Genomic DNA, 5,745 nt, shown 5'->3' on the forward strand with positions numbered 1-5,745 from the left:
ACTCACATCTTTGTCACTGTCAGGCCCTCTCAAAGGTCTCCCTTTGCCTCAAGAATCCTGTACAAGTTCCGTTCCTCTTCCCACCCCCCTGGGGTACAGACGTGTGGCAGCTCTCTTGGTGACATCAGCACTTTAACAGATGGAGAGCCCCAAGCCATGACCTCCCACCAGGCACTGTGAGTGCCACCCACAGAGCTAAAAGGTGTTCCTTTGCTGTGAAGACAAGACCCCCAGGGACCTGGTGTCATAACTAGCCAACTGCACATGCCCCCCCCCCCCGGGGGGCTGGAAGGAGCTGAATGGAGCAGGAGTAGGTGCCCGAGTGCCCTCCACAAGGCCCACTGGACACATTCCTCAACTTCCCACAGAGCGGACACGGCCCCGCCTGCAGGGCTCGGCCTTTCCCCTCTCCCAGACCAGCCACAGGGCAGGGCAGGCCTTGGGAGGTGGGTGAGATGGACACAGCCCACTGTTTTCCCACACAGGGCCTGCTCCCCTCCACCTCCTGCGGATGGGGAAACTGAGGCTGGCGGCAGTGGCTGAGGTACTCAGACGGTGTCTTCACGGTTAGAGTACATGCTGCAGGTGCTCAGCCCGCAGGGGACAGCCAGCAGGTGGGCCAGCAGGTGGTGAAGGGCAGGTGCTCCTGGCCTCCCTCCCTCTTGGGATGTCTATCTTCTGCTGGACCCCTCCAGGCCGGGCCGACAGCAGCACGTGACCATCTGTCCATATACACAGTAAGGAACCCACAATGGCTCAGGAGCTGATTTTGCAATTAACCAAGGATGTGATCTCCCAAGGGAGGGCCAGGTGGAGGGGACACTGCTGTCCCTCAGCTGTCAGTGCTTTTCCTGTCCTAGGAAGGAGCCACTCCACAGACAAGCACAGTCCCTCCCCAGAGAGCTTGGTCCTTTCCGGCTGTCCGCCAGACCGTGGCCCAGTCCCCCCAGGGCAGGAGTCCAGAGGTGCTCAGGGGTTGTCCAAGAGCCCAGCAGAGATGGCTCCCTGCTGAGCGGGAGAGACAGGCCCTCGTGTGCAGGCTGCTGAGACAGATGTGCAACGTGTTTTTGGAGCCATTGCTGGACGGTCAACATCAGGCTTGCTCAGCACAGAAGCTGATAGACAGGGATCCTCACAGGAAGAGACCCCTCGGGGTGTGCAGGTCCTTACATGGTGTTCTGCCAGCGAGGGCAGGGACAGATGCAGCTTGCTGGCTGGCCCAGACAAGGCAGGGAGAGGCAGAGGAAGCAGCCTCCCCTCCCCCTGCAGAGGGCCAGAGAGCCACCAAAAAGAAAGACAGGGGAGGACCGGTGGAGCTCCACACTGCACACGCCTCCCAGAGAGGTGGCCCATGCTGTCCTCCGACATCCTTCCCCTGCAGATCTCTGTCCCTCACACATCCACCTGGGGGTTCTTCCAGTCCCAGTTCCAATCTCTGGTCTGTGGAAGGGGTGTACGAAACTCCTGGGCACTGAGGTGAGAGCATCCGGTGTCCTCAGCACTTGCACTGACAGCTGCTTGCAGACGACTAAACACATGCAAGGTGTTCTCCCTGTGCCCTGGAGAGGGCTTGTCCCCAAGAAAGCAACCTTCCCCTTGGCACCTCTGTGGTGTCAGGCTGGGCAGGCTGTTCTTGCTAAGGGCAGAAGGTGCAACCTCTCAGAGGCTTCCCTTAGAGCACAATCAGACTAACTGAGTATTTTGAACAAGCATCATCACTGAACACTGCAGAGAGCGTCCAAAAAAAAAAAAAAAAAGCATACTGAGGGAATGCCCCTAGTCAGCCACACTCCTCTCGGGCTGTGGCTCTGACCCACAGGCACTCTTGTCTTTGCTTTGCTGTGAAAGGCGAGAGCGGTCCTACCAAAAATGAACAATCTTTAAAAAGCGGATGGGGCCTGACCAGGCGGTGGCGCACTGGATAGAGCGTCAGACTGGGATGAGGAGGACCCAGGTTCGAGACCCTCAAGGTTGCCAACTTGAGCGCAGGCTCATCTGGTTTGAGCAAAGCTCATTAGCTTGGACCCAAGGTCACTGGCTTGAGTAAGGGGTTACTCAGTCTGCTGAAGGCCCATGGTCAAGGCACATATGAGAAAGCAATCAATGAACAACTAAGGTGTTGCAACAAGAAACTGATGATTGATGCTTCTCATCTCTCTCTGTTCCTGTCTGTCTGTCGCTATCTATCCCTCTCTCTGACCCTCTCTCTGTCTCTGTAAAAAAAAAAAAAAAAAAAAAGCGAATGGGACTCTGCAGATACGCAATGCCACCCAAGTAATATTCTGTTTGAAGGATAATTTCATGAAAGAGTAACCAATGTGATTTACCTGCAGTCCATACAATACACAAACGAGTTAAGGAACCCCCCACGTGTCTTTTTAGAAGGGGAATGTGCATGATGCATTAAAATTCTGTCAATGTTCCCTTCAGGTCCTTGTCCTTGAGATGCCTCTCCTTGCCCTCTTAACACAGCCTCGCAGGTGCCTCTCTCTCTCCTGGAGGCCACCCACTGAGGGGACACAGGGTGACCTTTCACCTCCCAACACCAGCTGTAGCAGTGGAGGGGTTGGGGGAGGCTGCACCCCACCCCCACGCTGCCCAGGGGGCCCCAGAGGGCTTGGAAGGGGGCAGCTGATGGGGACTGGGAGTAGGGAAACGGCGCCAACAGGACCTGGGACTGAGCAGGGGCCTGCTGGGAACCCTTCACAGGGAGAAGCCCACAGAGGGGCTTCCGTCATCTGGAGGTAGTTGCCCACATGCTGGTGGCAGGTCAGAAGCGGGAGAGCCCTGAGTAGGCATACGGCCTCTGAGTCCAGCATGTGGAAAGCCCTGACTCAGACCCAGATGACCCAAGATGCGGGCTAGTGTCAGGGTCACCATGTTACATGGGTCCCAGCCTTCTCTGAGTTTTACACAGCCAGGCTGAATTGCACACCCAGCTGCCTGGGGTCCTGGCGTGAAGGATGGGGCTTTGTCTGTCAGATACTTGGAGACGCGGATGTAGAGCCACATGTGCTAAAGCAGGGACAAAGACTCAGAGGCCATGACCGGAGCTCGGGAGACTCTCAGGCGGACGCAGCAGAAACAACCAGCATCAGCCTGGCTCCCTGGCCACATGGCCTAGGCACAGAGCACTCACAGACTGCTCTCCAGGCGGACCAGAGCCTGGACCACACTGATGAACAGCCTCAGTGCCTCCAGTTCATTCCCACTGAGAAGGACACTCGAGGGTGCTAGGGAAATGGCTGTGTGTCTGCTTTCGCCTCAGAGAAGCGTTCCTGCTCCTTTAAGTCGTAACTGGACCCAGCGGCCCTGGCTCTCTTCCCCCTCCCTGCACCTCCAGACATCGCTGGTTACCAGATGGCAGCATAGATAGTTCCAGGAGAGCTTGGTGCTGGCGCTGAGGAAGCCCAGTGGGCCGCTCACCACGCAGGTGCAGCTGGGTGGCCTCCACAGGCTCTCGGGTAGAACAGCTGGAGGGGTGTCTGCAGACCTGTGGTCCGATCCACCTGAGCTCCGAGACTCGAGGAGGAAGGGTTGCCAGGGGTCACACTCACTCCATCTTCTCAAGGCTCTGGGGGATGTTAGACCTTGACCCCAGGTTTCCCCACATTTCAAGATACTCCCCAGCCTGTGTCCTCCAGCATCTGGTGTCACTGAGATCACAGGTTATGGGGTGGGGTCAGAAGGAAGAGGAGCGAGGGCATGGTGAGGAAGGCGGTGGGCTCAGCAGGTGGGCACGCAGCCCCTCCGACAGACCTCAGGACCCCCAGCCGCACAAACGGTCTGGAACGTTCGTGTGAGGCGGCCGCTCTGGGCATGAGGATCAGACACACTCGTGGCTACCTGGTGGCACGTGCCGAGGAGAAGGGAGGAAGCCAGGGTGGCTGGCTCTTAGCCACCCCAGATTTATAGAAAGTCGGGCAGGGCAGGACTTCCAGTCGACTGGCAGAGACACTACGGAAACATCCCCGCGTGGCAAGCAGTGCCTGGCCTCCGCTCTGGCCAGTGCCTGGGGCTGGGAAGCAGCTGGTCCCCCTCAGTTACTCTGCCTGAGAGGACAAGGGACCACGGTGACCTTGCCTGCCCCAGACCTGTGCTCCCTCCAGGCCAGGGCACGGGCTCGCTGAGCAGCCAGCCCCTTGGTGACTCCCCCATCCCGGAGAACCAGGAAATTAGAACCCACTGCGAGGGGGCCGGAGCCACCGCTGTTTGCTGGAGTCCGGGCGGCGGGCCCTGTGAGGGTGCAGTGGTCACTGGCGAGGCCCGTCCCGCCCTTCCAGGGGTGCTGGGCAGCCCACTCTGGCCAGGCAGCAGGGCAGCTAGCATTGTTTCAGGGATGCACAAGGCTTTGGAATCTGAAGAACAAAGTGTGTTCTTTTAAGAAGGAGCGGCTTGCCTGACCAGGCGGTGGTGCAGTGGATAGAGCGTTGGACTGGGATGCAGAGGACCCAGGTTCGAGTCCCCAAGGTCGCCAGCTTGAGCGTGAGCTCATCTGGTTTGAGCAAAAGCTCACCAGTTTGAGCCCAAGGTACTGGCTCCAGCAAGGGGTTACTCGGTCTGCTGAAGGCCCGCGGTCAAGGCACATATGAGAAAGAAATCAATGAACAACTAAGCAGTCACAATGCGCAACGAAAAACTAATGATTGATGCTTCTCATCTCTCCATTCCTGTCTGTCTGTCCCTGTCTATCTCTCTCTCTGTCTCTGTAAAAAAAAAAAAAAAAAAAAAAAAAAAAAAAGAAGGAGCGGCTTCTGGTTTCTGAAAATATAATTATCAGTTTGGATTTGCCAATTAGACAATTGCAATATATTTCCCCCCCAAAAAAGAGTGGCATTCAGGGCAGCAGGGCGGCCTGCCACAGTGTCCTTGTTGAAGCCCTTGAGCTGAATTTTTTTTTTTTTTTTGTATTTTTCTAAAGCTGGAAACGGGGAGAGACAGACAGACTCCCGCATGCGCCCGACCGGTATCCACCCGGCACGCCCACCAGGGGGCGAAGCTCTGCCCACCAGGGGCGATGCTCTGCCCCTCCGGGGTGTTGCTCTGCCGAGACCAGAGCCACTCTAGCGCCTGGGGCAGAGGCCAAGGAGCCATCCCCAGCGCCTGGGCCATCTTTGCTCCAATGGAGCCTTGGCTGCGGGAGGGGAAGAGAGAGACAGAGAGGAAGGAGGATGGGGTGGAGAAGCAAATGGGTGCTTCTCCTATGTGCCCTGGCCGGGAATCGAACCCGGGTCCCCCGCATGTCAGGCCGACGCTCTACCGCTGAGCCAACCAGCCAGGGCCCTTGAGCTGAATTGAAAAGGGCTGTGCCAGGACAGCCTGACCGCTGCCCGGTCACAGCGGAGTCCCAGTGAGCAGAACAGCCAGCCCCTGACTAGAGTCCCGGGGCTGGCAGCACAGGCATGGCACCTTTCCTGGGGCCCAACTCTCACCTGTCCTACTGCAGGCAAAGTACCTGTTCTGCACACCTACAAAGACAGTCTGCTCCACAGTTGTGTTCTCATCAAGGTCCTGGCAATGCGAGTTCCGGACACTGGGGCCCCAGGACCAAAGGTTTTAGTCTCTGAGGGACACAGAATGGTGTCACAGGGCAGGAGGACCAGGCCTGTCGTGCAGGGGCTCTGACTGCCTACGGCATGGACAGAGAGGACAGTCCGGTGCTTGGGCAGCGCAGGGAACACCTGCAAGGGGGTGGAGCTGCACTAGACTCGGAAAGAATCATGGGCTTCACTCAGGGGGCCATAG

At 57.7% G+C, this 5,745-nt stretch overlaps 1 non-coding gene across 1 annotated transcript; it reads right to left on the minus strand.

Moving 5' to 3' along the window:
* Positions 1–5,206: 5,206 nt before the first annotated feature.
* Positions 5,207–5,282, minus strand: TRNAV-GAC (transfer RNA valine (anticodon GAC)). Its single transcript has one exon. It is a non-coding gene; the product is annotated as a tRNA-Val (tRNA).
* Positions 5,283–5,745: the final 463 nt, after the last annotated feature.

Source organism: Saccopteryx leptura, chromosome 2 (assembly GCF_036850995.1).
Source record: "Saccopteryx leptura isolate mSacLep1 chromosome 2, mSacLep1_pri_phased_curated, whole genome shotgun sequence".
NCBI lineage: Eukaryota > Metazoa > Chordata > Mammalia > Chiroptera > Emballonuridae > Saccopteryx > Saccopteryx leptura.